The sequence below is a fragment of the Salminus brasiliensis genome, chromosome 7, assembly GCF_030463535.1.
Source record: "Salminus brasiliensis chromosome 7, fSalBra1.hap2, whole genome shotgun sequence".
NCBI lineage: Eukaryota > Metazoa > Chordata > Actinopteri > Characiformes > Bryconidae > Salminus > Salminus brasiliensis.
In genome coordinates this window covers 495,930-513,429 of record NC_132884.1, presented here as the reverse complement: position 1 = coordinate 513,429, position 17,500 = coordinate 495,930, and the positions used below count along the sequence as shown (strand labels likewise).

Here is a 17,500-nt window from a genome sequence, read left to right as displayed (position 1 = left end):
TGACATCCCTAAAATATTAACATTAATTTTGAAACTCTAATGAAATCATTATTTTCCCACAAATTCCTCAGGAACTGTAAGGATGTAGATGTAGACTTTCACCTACCTTTATTCTCACCAGACCAAATTTCAATCAAAAGATTAGAACTTATACAGTTATTCACTATATGTCTAAATGTTTGTGGACATCTTGTCGGATGATGCACTCAGCTACTGTGCAAATGCACGCAAACAGCTTGTCTGGTCCCTGTAGAGAAGTACTGCACATAGAATAGCTCTTTACACTGAATGCCATCAAATCCTCACAGCAATTCTAGTAGAAAGTCTTCTTCTCTGGACAGTAGAGACAATAAAAGCAGGAGAAACTCTTTTTAATACCCTTGATTTCAGAAGAAACACCACGAACAAGCAGGCATCCCAATACTTTTGCCCATACAGCGTATAACACAGTGACTTTTCTGACCACATTCAGGCTTTCATTAGAGAAAAGTAGAAACCAACAGCACGACCTCGGTCAGTTCAGCACAGGTTCCAAACCACAGATGAAGCTCAGCAACAGAGCACTCAGGTTCAGCTCAGAAGACCAGAGCCAGTACCTTCATTCTGCCGTACTACTCAAAAGTAATTCCCTAATTACATACTTAATTACACAGCCTGTTATTAAACAGCCCCTCTCTTTCTCTCCCGCTCTCTCGCTCCTGCTGGCGGGTGAGGAGTAAAGCTCCGGAGGTTAATCTGCTTTTCCTCCTGCAGGGTTTTATAAGCAGAGCAACAAAGCAGAGGTAATGGCCTCCAATTTCCCACATTAGCGCCTCTTTAATGACCATTAGGGGTGGTCAACTGCCCGGTCACCCACACCCAACCCCCACTCTATTACCCCCTACCACCTACACCCTGTTACCTCCCCCCAGAAATACCCCCACTGTGTGCCGGCGGGGGGACGTGACTGGTCCTGCAGCTCCAGGCTAATTAATGAGTTTAGTAAAAGTGTGTATTCAGCTGTGATGTCACAGCCATTCACACACTCTGTGAAGAAAGGGTCTTTAAGCTGGAGAGGGTCTTTAAGCTTTTACACTTCACTCTGCTCCCCGACAGACCGACGGAGAGCCCAGTCTTCACTTTGGGAACAGTCCGTTTATCATCAAATTCTGATACAACACAAAGAACATCTGCAGGTTCACATTACGGTTCAGGAGTGTAAAAATGTTCTGCTTCATGGATTAAAATTTAAATGAATGAACTTGAAATATGTAAAGAAGTGAAAACAGGAGATCTCCAGAGCGTCAGACGGGCTCGGGTATTGGATCAGCGCTGCTCAGGCTGAATGAAGCTGCTGTTACACCCCTAAACCTCTATACACACATTATCTCATCAAATTAGTCGCCAAAGCTGTGTGTTCTGAGACTCTGACAGACTGATGAGTGTGTGATGAGTGGAGGGCGGGTCCCGGCCCTCAGGCTGAGGAACATCTTCAGGACTCGTCATGTTTCTCTGCTGCAGTGTTTACATTTCTGCCAGACATTCAGAGACGACTCTGTCAGATCCCGATCTGAAGCAGACACGTCTAAAAGCACATAACCGTCCTCCTCCTCGTCTTCCTCAGAGCCCAGCGTCAAAACTGAATAGCTCAGAGTATTTACTCAATAACTCACAGAGGAAACAGAAAAAAGGCTTAACATGAGTATATACATATAGGAGTATATAGCATATAGGAGAATATTACATAGTGGAAAAAGAATATTTAAAAGCTATTTTAATAGTAGATTATTATTAATTAATAGTAGATATGTAATAATTCTGAAAAATGTAGAAGATATGAAACCATTCATAAAGGAAGAATCATTTATAGTAGATACTGATTCATTACTATTGTAGTAATTCATAGTATAGCAGATATGTAATAATTCATAGTGGAAATTGAATAACTCAGTAGATATTAAACAATTCATAAAGGACGAATAATTTATAGTAGATACTGAATAATTCATAGTGGAAACAAAGTAATTCATGTGGAAACAGAAAAACGCATAGCAGGTATGAAATAGTTAATTCCCTTCATTAGGGAAGAATCATTTATAGTAGATACTGATTCATTACTATAGTAGTAATTCATAGTGGAAACAAAATTCATGTGGAAACAGAAAAAACGCACAGTAGATATGTAATAATTCATAGTGGAAATTGAATAACTCAAAAGATATTAAACAATTCATAAAGGGAAAATTATTTATAGTAGATACAGAATAATTCATAGTGGAAACAGAATAACGAATAGCAGATCTAGAACAATCCACAGTGGGAAAAGAATATTTAAAAGTAGATACTAAATCATTTATAGTAGATACTGAATAATTCATAGTGGAAATGGAATAATTCATAACATATCTTATTTTTAAACTATAATAATAATAAGCGTGCAGGTTAGGAACGTCACTGAGCCACAGGTGTGGAGTGTTCGGTGCTACACTGCAGTGATGCTGAGGTGTACGGTGTGTCACAGCGCTGATAGCACAGTCCAGACTGGCTGGTAAAGTGCTGGAGTGACTCAGCGCCGGAGGATCCGTTTCCACCCAATCCGGATCTGGGGATGATTTGCATGGTCTTATTTTTTCCTGAGGACTGCAGGTCCGTCTCTAGGTTCTCCGCTGTTATCTTAGGCAGCGTTCTCTCTCTGGCCCGTTTAAACGCAGCCGTCACCTGCTGAGGTATTTGCAGAAGAGAACTCGGCCCTGAATAACTCTGGCAGGGTGTGTGAATGGCTTTCGGGAAATGACCGCTGGGGTACAGTGTTCAGTCCAGTAAATCCAAACTGGCCCAGCATGAAGATAGAGGGAGTTTTGGGATCATATGTGGGTTTTTGGACTTTTAGAAGTCTAAATCTCTGCTGCACATTCTGTCCAGAACCCCTGACCGTCTGCTTTAACCCAAACAGACCATGAGGGCCATTAAACCAGCGCTGCTTTCAGGAGGTTATATAAACACACTACTATGGGCAGACCACAGGTTCACTTTCTCTGCAGTGTTACAGCAAGTTCAAAATGACACACTGTGTCCACATGTTGCAGACAGTCCTCCTAATCAACGCCTTCAGCTGCTTTAAGCTGCACCCACTGCTGATATACAGCCTGTAGAGAAGTACTGCAATAGAATAGGACTCTCTAAACATAAGTATCATGAACCTATTGGCTCCATGCTGCCTAATGCCAGGCGTGGGCTAGAGGGGTATAAAGCCCCCCAGCATTGAGGAGCTGTGGAGCAGTGGAGGAGCTGTGTTCTCTGGAATGATGGTGGAGGAGCTCCAGCCAGTACTTTTGGGATGAGGTGAGGAGTTTAGTTATCTGAGCTCTCCTCAAGTAAATAAAAACAAAGAAAAATATTCAATAATACGTCTTCTTGGCGACCCAGTCGACCCGACACTGCGGCCCACCGGTGGGTCATGACCTGCAGTTTGAACCCTGATGCTATAAGGGACGGGTGGCCACGCTAATTAGGGGTAAAGGGGAAACTGGTTGAATCTGATTTAAGGTTTTTTCATCTCTCTGCTCAGGAGTGGAGGTGTTTCGGTTGTGGCTGCTGGTCATTAGTGTGTCACCTGCTGGATTTATTGACCTTGCTGGACTTTAACTGGCCTCCACCTTGTTTTAGCGCTCCACTCTACTGCAGGCTGACTTTACTGTTAAATTTATGGAGCGTGTAAATGACTTCAGCCGTTCAGTCTTTGGGGTGAAAAGGGGGACGCTGGGGACGGCAGCAGGCCGGATGGTGAGTACACAGGCCCACTGGCAGCATTCTGATGCCTTTTACTTGGTTTAGAGTCCAGAGTGAGAGGAGTGATCTACAGTAAAACAGCTCCAGAGTGAGAGGGGTGATCTACAGTAAAGTAGCTCCAGAGTGAGAGGAGTGATCTACAGTAAAGCAGCTCCAGAGTGAGATGAGTGATCTACAGTAAAGCAGCTCCAGAGTGAGAGGAGTGATCTACAGTAAAGCAGCTCCAGAGTGAGAGGAGTGAAGTACAGTAAAGCAGCTCCAGAGTGAGAGGAGTGATCTACAGTAAAGCAGCTCCAGAGTGAGAGGAATGATCTACAGTAAAGCAGCTCCAGAGTGAGAGGAGTGATCTACAGTAAAGCAGCTCCAGAGTGAGAGGAGTGATCTACAGTAAAGCAGCTCCAGAGTGAGAGGAGTGAACTACAGTAAAGCAGCTCCAGAGTGAGAGGAGTGATCTACAGTAAAGCAGCTCCAGAGTGAGAGGAGTGATCTGCAGTAGAGCAGCTCCAGAGTGAGATGAGTGATCTACAGTAAAGCAGCTCCAGAGTGAGAGGAGTGATCTACAGTAAAGCAGCTCCAGAGTGAGAGGAGTGATCTACAGTAAAGCAGCTCCAGAGTGAGATGAGTGATCTACAGTAAAGCAGCTCCAGAGTGAGAGGAGTGATCTACAGTAAAGCAGCTCCAGAGTGAGAGGAGTGATCTGCAGTAGAGCAGCTCCAGAGTGAGAGGAGTGATCTACAGTAAAACAGCTCCAGAGTGAGAGGGGTGATCTACAGTAAAGTAGCTCCAGAGTGAGAGGAGTGATCTACAGTAAAGCAGCTCCAGAGTGAGATGAGTGATCTACAGTAAAGCAGCTCCAGAGTGAGAGGAGTGATCTACAGTAAAGCAGCTCCAGAGTGAGAGGAGTGAAGTACAGTAAAGCAGCTCCAGAGTGAGAGGAGTGATCTACAGTAAAGCAGCTCCAGAGTGAGAGGAATGATCTACAGTAAAGCAGCTCCAGAGTGAGAGGAGTGATCTACAGTAAAGCAGCTCCAGAGTGAGAGGAGTGATCTACAGTAAAGCAGCTCCAGAGTGAGAGGAGTGAACTACAGTAAAGCAGCTCCAGAGTGAGAGGAGTGATCTACAGTAAAGCAGCTCCAGAGTGAGAGGAGTGATCTGCAGTAGAGCAGCTCCAGAGTGAGATGAGTGATCTACAGTAAAGCAGCTCCAGAGTGAGAGGAGTGATCTACAGTAAAGCAGCTCCAGAGTGAGAGGAGTGATCTACAGTAAAGCAGCTCCAGAGTGAGATGAGTGATCTACAGTAAAGCAGCTCCAGAGTGAGAGGAGTGATCTACAGTAAAGCAGCTCCAGAGTGAGAGGAGTGATCTGCAGTAGAGCAGCTCCAGAGTGAGATGAGTGATCTACAGTAAAGCAGCTCCAGAGTGAGAGGAGTGATCTACAGTAAAGCAGCTCCTGGAGCTCGGCCAGGGAGGAGTTTCAACTGACCGCAGACCCCCTGCTGCTGAACACACTCTCTCAGGCCTCTGGGTGGGTCGTGTCACAGCCCTTCATCACACAGTGATGTAAATTCAGCTCCTTAAGCTGAAAGTGTCTGTGAGAGTGAATAGGGAGCAGACAGGAAGTGCCTACAGCAGCAAACCTGAACCTCAGGTCAGTATCAGCCTTTCTCTAACTCTTGACCCCACCGTCATTTCACCCTGAAGGTCTTAAACACACCCTCTGGCCACTTTATCAGAAACCCTGTCCTTGCTTTATTAATGGCCAGTTTCTACAGAGACTAGTTTAGAAGGTTTAAGTGTTTCTAATAAAGTGGCCAGTGAGTTGAAGCACAAGGTATGTGTTTCCAATAAAGTGGCCAGGCAGTGTATCTTCCCACATTCACTGTAGTGTGATGTGGGACAGGGAGCTTGTGAAAGATCTGCCCTAAAGCCCACTGCTGCCGTCCAGCCGGCAGGAACACCACAACTGGACGGCTTTTTCTGAGAGCATTGCTCAAGCATGCTGAGCAGTGATGGATTGTGGGAAATTGCGGCAGGACATTAGCCAGAGTGCTCGCAATTACTTTGTTTGGGGGAAACCATATGACCCAAAAACAACAACGCGAGGGTTTAACGCTGAGTAGAATTCAGCAGCCGGTATGTTTGTCTCGGACCGTGATCAATCCTTAGTATTGTTACTGTATGAATTCCATAACCACGCTCACCACAGTGCCTGTTACCCCACTCACCCACCCCCCGCCCGCCAGCCCACCCCCAGCACTCCTGCTCGTTTCTCATTTCTGAAAACACAGGAGCATACCGACCACTTCATACTGCCAGTCTCAGTCTGATGAGATTGGAGCGACAGTTTGGCAAGAGAGTGTAATTTCCGTACGGTTTCCCCCGGTTACCCAAATTCAGCTGATCAGCCAAGACATGTTTTAGTGACGAGTGAGTGTAAGCTCAGTGTAGGGGTTTCCAATAAAGTGGCCAGTAAGTGGAAGCTCATTGTAGGTGTTTCCAATAAAGTAGCCAGTGAGTGGAAGCTCAATGTGTTTCCTATAAAGTGGCCAGTGAGTGGAAGCTCAGTGTAGGGGTTTCCAATAAAGTGGCCAGTGAGTGGAAGCTCAATGTATGTGTTTCTAATAAAGTGGCCAGTGAGTGTAAGCTCAGTGTAGGTGTTTCTAATAAAGTGGCCAGTGAGTGTAAGCTCAGTGTAGGGGTTTCTAATAAAGTGGCCAGTGAGTGGAAGCTCGGCTTAGGGGTTTCTAATAAAGTGGCCAGTGGATGGAAGATTAGTGTAGGGGTTTCTAATAAAGTGGCCAGTGAGTGGAAGCTCATTGTAGGTGTTTCCAATAAAGTGGCCAATGGATGGAAGATCAGTGTAGGGGTTTCTAATAAAGTGGCCAGTGGATGGAAGATCAGTGTAGGGGTTTCTAATAAAGTGGCCAGTGAGTGGAAGCTCAATGTAAGTGTTTCCAATAAAGTGGCCAGTGAGTGGAAGCTCAATGTAAGTGTTTCCAATAAAGTGGCCAGTGAGTGGAAGCACAAGGTAGGGGTTTCCAATAAAGTGGCCAGGGAGTGGAAGCACAAGGTAGGGGTTTCTAATAAAGTGGCCAGGAAGTGGAAGCACAAGGTAGGGGTTTCCAATAAAGTGGCCAGTGAGTGGAAGCACAAGGTAGGGGTTTCTAATAAAGTGGCCAGGGAGTGCAAGCACAAGGTAGGGGTTTCCAATAAAGTGGCCAGTGAGTGGAAGCTCAGTGTATGTGTTTCTAATAAAGTGGCCAGTGAGTGGAAGCACATGTAGGGATTTTAGAAAGCCTGACCTGCGTATAGAGGAGAGTCTTCCTGACCCTCACTGCAACGAAATCACCTGCAGAGAGTCATTATCAAACCTAAATTGGGCCTTCTGGACCACAAGCAGCTTTCACAAGCTCCACCGCAGACTGTACAACAGCACAGCGCTCTGAGTGACCACGGCACGGGCCACTGACCTGAGACTCAGTTTAATGTCGTTAGAAGGTAATTACGGCCTGACAGGAGATAATGAGAGTTTAATGTCCCCCAGGGCCACCCGTAGGGAGGACGGCCTTGAAGAGAAGGGCAAACGTTGTGCAGGAACACTGAGAAGCACGTTTACACACTCCACTAATGCAGGGTCGTTTAGAGAGCGGGTGTAGACATTAAAATACGCCTGCATTCATACACCTCACTAATACAGAGCAGGTCCCCCTCACACTGCCAAAACAGCTCTGTCCACTCCAGACATGGACTCCACAAGACCTCTGAATGTGTCCTGGGGTATCTGGCACCCAGACTAACGTCAGCAGCAGATCCTTTAAGTTTTATATGTTGTGAGGTGAGACCTCCATGAGCATCAATGAGTCCAAGGCGCCCATGATCCTTGATCCACATACCAGGAACACCCCACAAGTTCTGACCCAGTCATTGTCTAGAACATCCCAGTTTGGTTCTTGTCCATTTTTCCTGCTTCATCACCTACATCACCTTCAAGAACTGACTGTTCACTTGCTGCCCAACATATCCACCCTTTGACTGGAGCCACTGGGACCAGATCATTTGTGTTATTCACTTGGGTTTAATGTTATGGCTGTTTGGTGGAAATTTCTTCTTTACAAACCATGAAATTTAATTCAATTTCAGGTGGTGATGATATCCAGAGAGAGAGAGAGCGAGAGAGAGAGCGAGAGAGAGGCACTGAATCTCAGCATTCTCCACAACTACTGTTCCTCCAGCCCATTCAAAGCTATGGGTCAAAGTTCATCTGGGCAGATACGGCCTATCAGCCCCCTGCCGTAGATAAAGCTGCACGAGGTGAGATAATCCCACTTCAAAGCCCAAACCCGAGACAACACCGCCGAATACACGCCGCCAGCGAGGGTTTATTGCATCCCTGAACAGGATAAGAGGCCTCAGCTCCCAAATAAAACACTCCATAATGACCAAACTGACCATTTAACACAGTCCGCCAAGGCCGACCCCTTTCCTCTCTGTTATTAAAGGTGTTACATTTCATTAGGCCACGATTTACAAACGCATTAGACACACTCTCCGCAGGACACGGATCTGCGCTGAGATAATCACAGCAGATCTGCAGCTTTATTTGTCCTGAGTGAACGGTTCACGGCCCAAAGGGCCCCTGCTAATAAAGGCCTAATAAAACTGTAATAAAGCTCGGCGTAATTTCCGAGCCGCTCTCTCTCTCCGCTCCCGGTCGTTAAGCTAAACACCAGCCGCGCCGTCCTCCTCCCGCTTCCCCGACGATTGTTATTGAAGCCACGAGCCCGCTGCGTTTCCCACCCATCGCTATGGAAACCAGATACTGTATCTCCGTCCGGCCCGACCCATGGAAACAGAACCGCTCTGGCGGATAAATAAACGGCCGGGTGAGAGAGGCGGGGCTGGGTTTTCTGATTGCACTGCATGACCGCACTGCCTTACACAGACCCGACTGTTTACCCAGACCACCACAATCCATCACACCTGCTGCTCAGGGCCACTGCAGAGACTTACAGTAAACATCTGGCAACACTTAACTGCATTATTGATCATTTCATTATTATTCATTATTATCATTATTATTATTAATATTATTTTTGAACATTTTTAGCTCATGATCTCTGTATTTACTGTACGTCTGTACTGACAGACTGTAAGCAGGGCTTTCTTTTGGAAAATAGATCAATTTCATGCTGAAACACAAACACTAACAGTAATAGCTAGATGTTAGATGTTAGATGCCTGGGTCATTTCTATTTTTTTACGTCAAACTGAGAAAAAAATATCGTATTACTGTGCATTATTTTTATTAACTACCATAATAATCATTACAATTATTATTAGTACACACAGCATTACAGTATCATATATATGGAGCTCCTCCACCATCATTCCAGAGAACACAGTTCCTCCACTGCTCCACAGCTCCTCAATGCTGGGGGGCTTTATACCCCTCTAGTCCACGCCTGGCATTAGGCAGCATGGAGCCAATAGGGTCATGATGTTGATCTGCTCCAGAGAGTCCTATTCTATTGGCAGTACTTCTTCTCTACAGGGACTAGACAAGCTGTGTGTGTGCATTTGCTGTGTGTCAACAATGGGTGCAGCTGAATACATTCATTAGAAGGGGCGTCCACAAACATTTGGACATGTAGTGCATGTGGAACAAATATGGAACGGTATTATATAGATACATATATGACCCTGTGTCACAAGAAGGTATAAAAACAGGTCTGTGTGTGTGTGTGTGTGTAAGAGAGAGAGTGTGTGTGAGAGGCTGGTTGACCCCTCTCTCTCTCTCTCTCTCTCTCTCTCTCTCTCTGTGTGTTTAAAGTTTAAAGTGGGGTCAGCTCTGGCTAATGGAGCTGGCCTGAAGTTTCCCCTTTAATAGAGCTCTTCCCTGCAGACTGAGCTGGGCTTTATTAATCATAAACCAATTACTGTTCCCCGGCTAATAACCGCCGCCGGAGTTCACCCAGCGCTGAGGAGCACAGCCAGGTCTAAAGCTCTCACAGTGAAGGCCTGCCACTGCAGCGGAGGGAGTGGAGGGCGGTCCTCTGCGTTACTGTGATAAAGTGGCTGAAATGAGTAAAGTGTGTCGGTGAGGCTCCTGCACGCACCCGCACGGCTCAAACCGCGGAGCTGAGGCACCACAGCTGAAGGAGCTCGAGCTCCAGTCTATGAAGACAAATTGGCTTTAAATGAGGCACGAAGCTCCATGTTTGCTTTTCACCACAAATACGGAGTCTGGCCGAAGGGCGTCTACCAGCGCTTGGATCCTTTCACACAAACACTCTTTCACCCCATCGCTTCTGCTCCTTCTGCCTCTGCCTCTTCTCCTTTACTTCTATCCCTCTGCCTCCTTTCCTGCCTGTCTCTCGTCTTTTCCTGCTTTTTTTCCTGACTTTTCTGAGTCACTGACTTTGCCTTCATTCATTTCCACACCTCTCCCTGCAGACATCACAGTTTCCGCTGGACAGGGAGCTGTATGTGGGTCATTTGGCGGGGGGGGGTTATTAATCAGTATAATATCGTCTCTGGGGTGATGTGATCATGCGTGTTGCTGGTGGTTTGAAGGAGGCCTTTAGACGTCTAGAGTTATTGTTATTTCTGCTGTGTGTCTATATTACACACCTACTTACAGGGAGTTACACCATTCCATCCTTCAGTACCAGATCCTTAATAAATTACATCTACATCTCCTCTACATCCAGCTCGAGTCTGCACTCAGTTCTGCCTATTTAGACAATTGTGCACTGGCATCTAGGAGAAATGAAGTGGGGAGAAGTGATGAGAAGACAGGAGAAGAGAGGAGAAGCGAGGAGAAGAGAGGAGAAGTGAGGAGAAGAGAGGAGAAGAGAGGAGAAGTGAAGAGAAGAGAGGAGAAGTGAGGAGAAGAGAGAAGAAGTGAGGAGAAGTGAGGAGAAGAGAGAAGAAGTGAGGAGAAGAGAGGAGAAGAGAGGAGAAATGAGGAGAAGTGAGGAGAAATATGAGAAGAGAGGAATAGTGAGGGGAAGTAAGGAGAAGTGAGGAGAAATGATGAGAAGAGAGCAGAAGTGAGGGGAAGTAAGGAGGGGAGAAGTGAAGAGAAGAGAGTAGAAATGAGGAGAAATGATGAGAAGAGAGCAGAAGTGAGGGGAAGTAAGAAGGGGAGAAATGATGAGAAGAGAGGAGAAGTGTCTCAGTCACTTCTCATATCAGCCTCCTCTCTCACCCACTGCAGTGCCAAACCACAGCGAGGCACCAGCACAAGCTTTCAGCGAGTCACTCCGAGCACGCTCAGCTCCCTCGGCTCATCTGTGCTGTTTATGTTTCTGAGCCCCGAGGCTCCAGCAGACAAGCGGACACAGGCAGGTATCAACACAGGAAAGCCATTACACGCCGAGCCGAGAGCCGGTTCCAGCGCCAAACACAGATCAGGCTCTGATCCGATCAAAGCTGATAGCTGACAAGGCAATTACTGACGACTGGTGATTATTTTAAGTCAGTGAATGATCACGTAGGAAAGTCTTCTCACAGCTGGATCCAACCTTCACAACTTCATGAAGAAATCCATAAACAACAGAGATCCTTCGTTTCCAACCAAGAACAGAAGACCCTAAACTGGAATAGAGGAGCTCTAAAATTCCCCTCGGTTGGTTTGCTTCACAGTCATCAGTGTTTTTCACGTGTGTCCCCAAACTTTTGGCCAGTGAAGTGTGGCAGATGAAACAGCTCAGACAGTGACTGAATCAGAAAGGAGAGAACAGGAACACAGAGGAGACTGGAGAAGAGAAGAGAAGGGAAGGGAAGAGGGGAGCGTTCTCCACCTCTCCTTCTTACAAAATGACTCATCCTCAGCTCTCCGTTTCAAATCCAAGGTCAAGGTCTGTGGGCTTGTAAAAAGAATCTGGCTCACATTATGAATAAAACCAGCGTTACAACACCAAAACCTCAGAAACGAAAGCAGCGCTCAGGGGAGCCAGAGAGAGGCGGCTGCAACGTCTCAACTCGACTCAGCTCCGCAACTCAGCTCTGTCTCAGCTCAGCTCTGCAACCCTCTCCATCTCAGTTCAGCTCCGTCTCTATGCTCAACTCCATCTGAATTCAGCTCCATAACTGAGCTCTATCTCAACTCAGCTCTGTCTCAGCTCAGCTATCCAGCTCCACTCCGTCACAGTTTATCTTAGCTTAGCTCCATCAGCTCCATCTCAGTTTAGCCCCGTCTGAATTAATAACTGAGCTCTGTCTCAACTCTGCTCCATCTCATCTCAGCTCCATCTGAATTTATCTCCATAACTGAGCTCAACTCTTAACTGAGCTCCTCCTGAGCTCTGCTCTGTCTCAGCTCAGCTCCTCAGGTCATGCCGCAGTCTGAGTCGGTCAGCTGATGAATCTGATATTAATACTTCTTGATTTGGGAACTCCCTCTCCCTGCCCCTCTAATGGATCGATAAATAATAATTATTATTACAGAAATCTGATCTCAGGTCAGCAGCAGAGGAGGAACCTGGAGTCGTGGCAGATCTGCAGCAAAACCTCCAAACACTTCCATCAGCGGGGCAGAGAGCAGCTATCGCTTAAAACACAAACACACACTGACCACTCGCACAACGAGAGAGAGGCATTATCATATTTCAACACATTCCAACTCAAGGTGTGTGTGTGTGTGTGTGTGTGTGTGTGTGTGTGTGTGTGTTAAACCAGCTGCAGATGGTTGGTGTGCTGTAGTCTGGCAGGCATCAAGTTGAGTTTGCAGCAGAGAGGTCTGATCATTCTAGAGCCACACACACACACACACTCACACTCACACACACACACACACTCACACACACACACACACACACACACACACACACACACACACTCACTCACACTTACATATATGCAATGTAAGCCTACCATGGGCCCTCCGCCAACACTCATCTCCCCTGGAGGTCTGGGCCTGCTCAAAATCATATGACCTCCAAAACGCTCCAGCGGAAAACTCGTCAGCTACAGAGACAGTGTTTTGTGTATTTTGTCGTACCATCGTTTATTATGACATCATACACTCATCACTTCATCTATCAGATACACTCAACCTGTGCTTCCACTCACTGGCCACTTTATTAGAAACACCCACCCTCTGCTTCCACTCACTGGCCACTTTATTAGAAACACCCACCCTCTGCTTCCACTCACTGGCCACTTTATTAGAAACACCCACCCACTGCTAATATTCAATGGCCACTTTATTAGAAACACCTGCACATTTTTTTGGCACCCACTGTTCACAAAACACGAAATACACTAAATGCCAGAAGCATGCTGGGAAATGCTGTCATTTGGACTGGGAGAGTGATCACTGCACCTGTAAGGGAGTCATTCCTACATTTGTGGAGAGCAAAGTGCAAAAACGTCCATTTCCATTCAGTCTCTCTCTCTCTCTCTCGCTCTCTCTCTCTTTTATTAGCCTGGCGGGAAGATCACTCCATCGGTTCTTTTGAGGAGGTTCCATAAACCCAGCATGATGGATCAAACATTAACCAGGAGCACTCCTGGAGGACTGCTGATTTCAACAACACTGCCATGCTCTCCTCTCAGCTCACTCCGGTCAGAAGTCTGGACACACCTCCTCATGAAGATGCTGATGGGACCTTCAGCACTCTCAGTGTTCCCTCAATCAGCTTCAGGAGGAGGTTTCCTCCTGAGCTCCACTTCTTACACACGGGGAAACTTCTCTTTCTCCCTTACGATTAATCACACTGAGCCTTTAAGACTGACATATGCAAATTACCTCTGTTCTGATTGGCTGCCCTGCCTTGAACGTCCTCATTTTTAAAAGCAGTCTCAGCTGACACACTCCTCAAAGGATTAATTTATGTAAATTAGCTTGTTTTTTTTTGTGACACTACAAAAACAATATATTTACATATATCTGCATATTCAGCCTATAGTAACGCAGCTCCGCCCACTGAGTTAAAGCTGTTCTGGCTGTGTTTCTTCTTTTTGAATGATGCACAATGCAGAACAGCCAATCAGAACAGAGGTCATTTACATACATCAGTCTTAGAGTTTGGTGTAGAAATGAATTCTGTCTGTTTTTGGTTTCTAAACTCAGATGAGGACAGGAGCAGGACACGGGTCAGTTCTGCTGAAGGTTCTTCTGAACATCAAGGTGAAACACGGCAGCGCTCGGTTCTGACTCCTCGCCAGACAAGTTCTGCCTGCGGTCTGGAATTCTACTGTCAGCTAATAAAACATCGCTGCTGTTTATTTTACAGAGCTGAAGCTTCTATAAGACTGTAATTAACGCTCCTCCTCAGTGGTAATGTCTGATTACTGACGGCGCGTCTGATCCGATCTGATCTGCTGGAACACTTAAAACACAGCCAGCAGATCCCGCCTGAAAGAGCGGCTGAAACATTCATCCCCAGTCATCTCTCAGCGGCTCTTTATTCAGCACATCAGCCCTCAGCGGCACAAACCAGGGTGGTTACGGTGTGAACACACACACACACACACACACACACACACACACTCCCCCCGTGGGACGATGGCATGCACTTCAGTTACTGGTTACATCATTCAAACTTTATTCTGAGGAGGTATCAGATCACCTGTGGACGAATTCTCACACACTGTAACACTCGATCTCAGCCGCTAGCAATTAGGGTCTTATTTACAGGGTCAGTTCTAGCTATTAGGGTCTTATTCACAGGGTCAGTTCCCGTGTTGCTGGGTGTGCACATGCCCGTGCCCGTGTGTTACTGCAGTGCAGAGACTCTGACTGTGAACACTCTGGGTTTGGGTGTTAAGTGTGAAAGCGGCTCTAGACTCTCGCTCGGGGCGTTTCTGGCTGTCTGTGATGATCAGTATGTGATTAATAAAGCTGTCAATCATAACATTAACACTATAATCACTGTATGATGGCTTTGTTTCCAAAACAAAATCACGAAAACAGAAATTACACAAATTACAAAAACACACTCATTCATTCTATGTGCATTTATAGCCAACTGAAATGTGTAGATGTGTGCAAACGTTTGCACACCCACTTATTTTATAAAGTGTAAATAAGTGATGATGAATTTTTCTGCACATTAAGACAGTTTAAAAATCTAGTTTAACTGAAGTTTTTATACAGGTTTTAGTAAAGAATGTCTTTCATTTTATGACATCATTATGCTGATGTTTAGTTTAGAGAATCTCTCTCTTATTACAGTTTATTCTTTTCCATTCTCATTCACTAAACATCTGCACTGGGGAGGGTGGGAACGTCATTTAGGACCTCCAGAATATTCAGAATCCTTACTCTCGCGCCTCCACATCCACTACACATACATCTTCACTCTTCTTCCTCTCTAATAACACAATTAAAACTATTTAACCGCATTGATTCGTTACAGGCGTGTTCCTCTCAGACAGACCCACGTCCACGGCAGGCCTGAGACAGAGCAGATCAACACAGTAATCCACCTCGGGATCTTTAATCGATGCTGTAAACCTTCGATCAGATGAATAAGTCTGATTAATGAGCAGAAATAAAAGAACGTAAACCAGAGAACCTTCAGAAGATCTGTCGAACAGCTAAATCGACTCCTCTGAATCAGACACACTGAATCACCAGGGAGGAAATGTACAGCATTGTACAGTATTGTTTTACAGGGTGATGATTAATAAGTTATTCATCTTTGTTTGTTTGCTCCTATAAAAGGCAATAAAGAGATCTGTGTAGAAACGAGCCTTGGTATGAGTTCAAATGTTCAGAATCAATATGAATCAATATATCAGCGCTTCTGTCAGCAGACACTCATCTGCTTATTAGACACAGGAGTACAGGGACACACAGCTGGGGAACAGCTGTACCCTCTGCTCGCCTACTAATATTACTAGTTAATACAACATAATAAGATAAGTTCATATAATACAATAATATTTATAATATATAATGTTCTGTTATTTATATCAGTAATGTTAATATTACTGTCACACACACGTGTGAAACAGGGCGGCGTGATAAGGCAGTGTTTTTTTCTGAGATTGTGATTTTAAAAACACAGGAATTTACACCAGAATTTGAGGAAATGTCAGGAGATGGAGAATGGACTGTGGGTATTGAGGACTGCAGTAATGAGGGGCACTGGGCAGACCTGAGGACTGAGGACAGGGGGAATCAGTGGGCAACATCTCCTTTAGTTTACCTTACATGACCCTTTACACCCTGAGAGCTGACTCCTGCACAGGCCCACACTGCGATGGTGATGAAGATGATGGTGATGATGATGCTGAATAAAATCCCATAAATTATGGGATGTATCTGTGTTGTAGTCATGGCGATCAGAGTGGGTCAGTTTCTCTACAGTGAAGCTCAGATTCACACTGAACCCCGACTCTGAGCTCAGCTCTCACTCTCAGATCTACAGAGAATTTAGAATAAATGAAATTCCTCTTTAAGTTACATTAATAAATAATGTCTTTACAGTGTGAGGAGCTCCACACGTCAACTCTTATTCACACACACGGGACAGTGTGGAGCTAGGCTGTGTGTGAGTGTGTGTGTGTGTGTGTGTGTGTGTGTGTGTGTGTGTGTGGTCAGAACTCTCCTGCCCGCTGCATTAGAGGTCTCTGAGTGTATTTCACTGGACGTATAGAGATCGATATCAGAGCTCCGTCCAATCAGCTTAAGTGCAGGTCAACAGCCTCCACTGTCCACTCTCTCTCTCTCTCTCTCTCTCTCTCTTTCCCTCTCTCTCTCTCTAATTATACATCATCCGCTCTCTATTTCCTCTCTCTCTTCTTTTTCCTCCCTGCAAACAGTTTAAAGTGTGAAGCACTTCACTTCAGCATAAATCAGTGTGTGTGAGAGAGAGAGAGAGACAGGTCCCATCCATTCACAGCTCAGAATCATTACACAGAACATCTCTCTCTCTCTGTCTCTCTCTCTCTCTCTGTCTCTGTGTGTCTCTCTGTCTCTGTCTCTGTCTCTCTCTCTCTCTCTCTGTCTCTCTCTCTCTCTCTGTCTCTGTGTGTCTCTCTGTCTCTGTCTCTGTCTCTCTCTCTCTCTCTCTCTCTCTCTCTGTTTCTCTCTCTCTCTCTGTCTCTGTGTGTCTCTCTGTCTCTGTTTCTCTCTCTATAATAATAATAATAATAATTCTGTAATTCTTTTATTTGTGATCTTTATTTCATTAATTAAAGTGATCGTGTGTATACAACAATAAGCGAGACCAGGTGTGACGGGTGTGTTGCCGTGGCGCAGGGCAGGGTTATCATTCAGAAGTCTGTTATTATTGAGCTTTTATTTATTACTGGTGTGATTTTGCTCCTCTGTATCCGCGGCTGATTCTGAGGAAATGATTTTGAACACCACACACACACACACTGAACACCCCGCACACACACACTGAACACACCGCACACACTGAACACCACTCACACACACACTGAACACCCCGCACACACACACTGAACACCCCACACACACTGAACACCACTCACACACACACTGAACACACCGCACACACTGAACACCCCCCACACACACACTGAACACCCCCCACACACTGAACACCCCACACACACACACTGAACACCCCGCACACACACACTGAACACACCGCACACACTGAACACCACTCACACACACACTGAACACCCCGCACACACACACTGAACACCCCACACACACTGAACACACCGCACACACTGAACACCACTCACACACACACTGAACACACCGCACACACTGAACACCACTCACACACACACTGAACACC

The 17,500-nt window shown here is 45.8% G+C and overlaps 1 protein-coding gene across 1 annotated transcript in view; it reads right to left on the bottom strand.

The window, feature by feature from the left end:
* Positions 1-17,500, bottom strand: part of LOC140559711 (netrin-1-like) — a 55,358-nt gene that overhangs the window by 36,054 nt on the left and 1,804 nt on the right. The gene's annotated exons all lie outside the window — the stretch shown is intronic.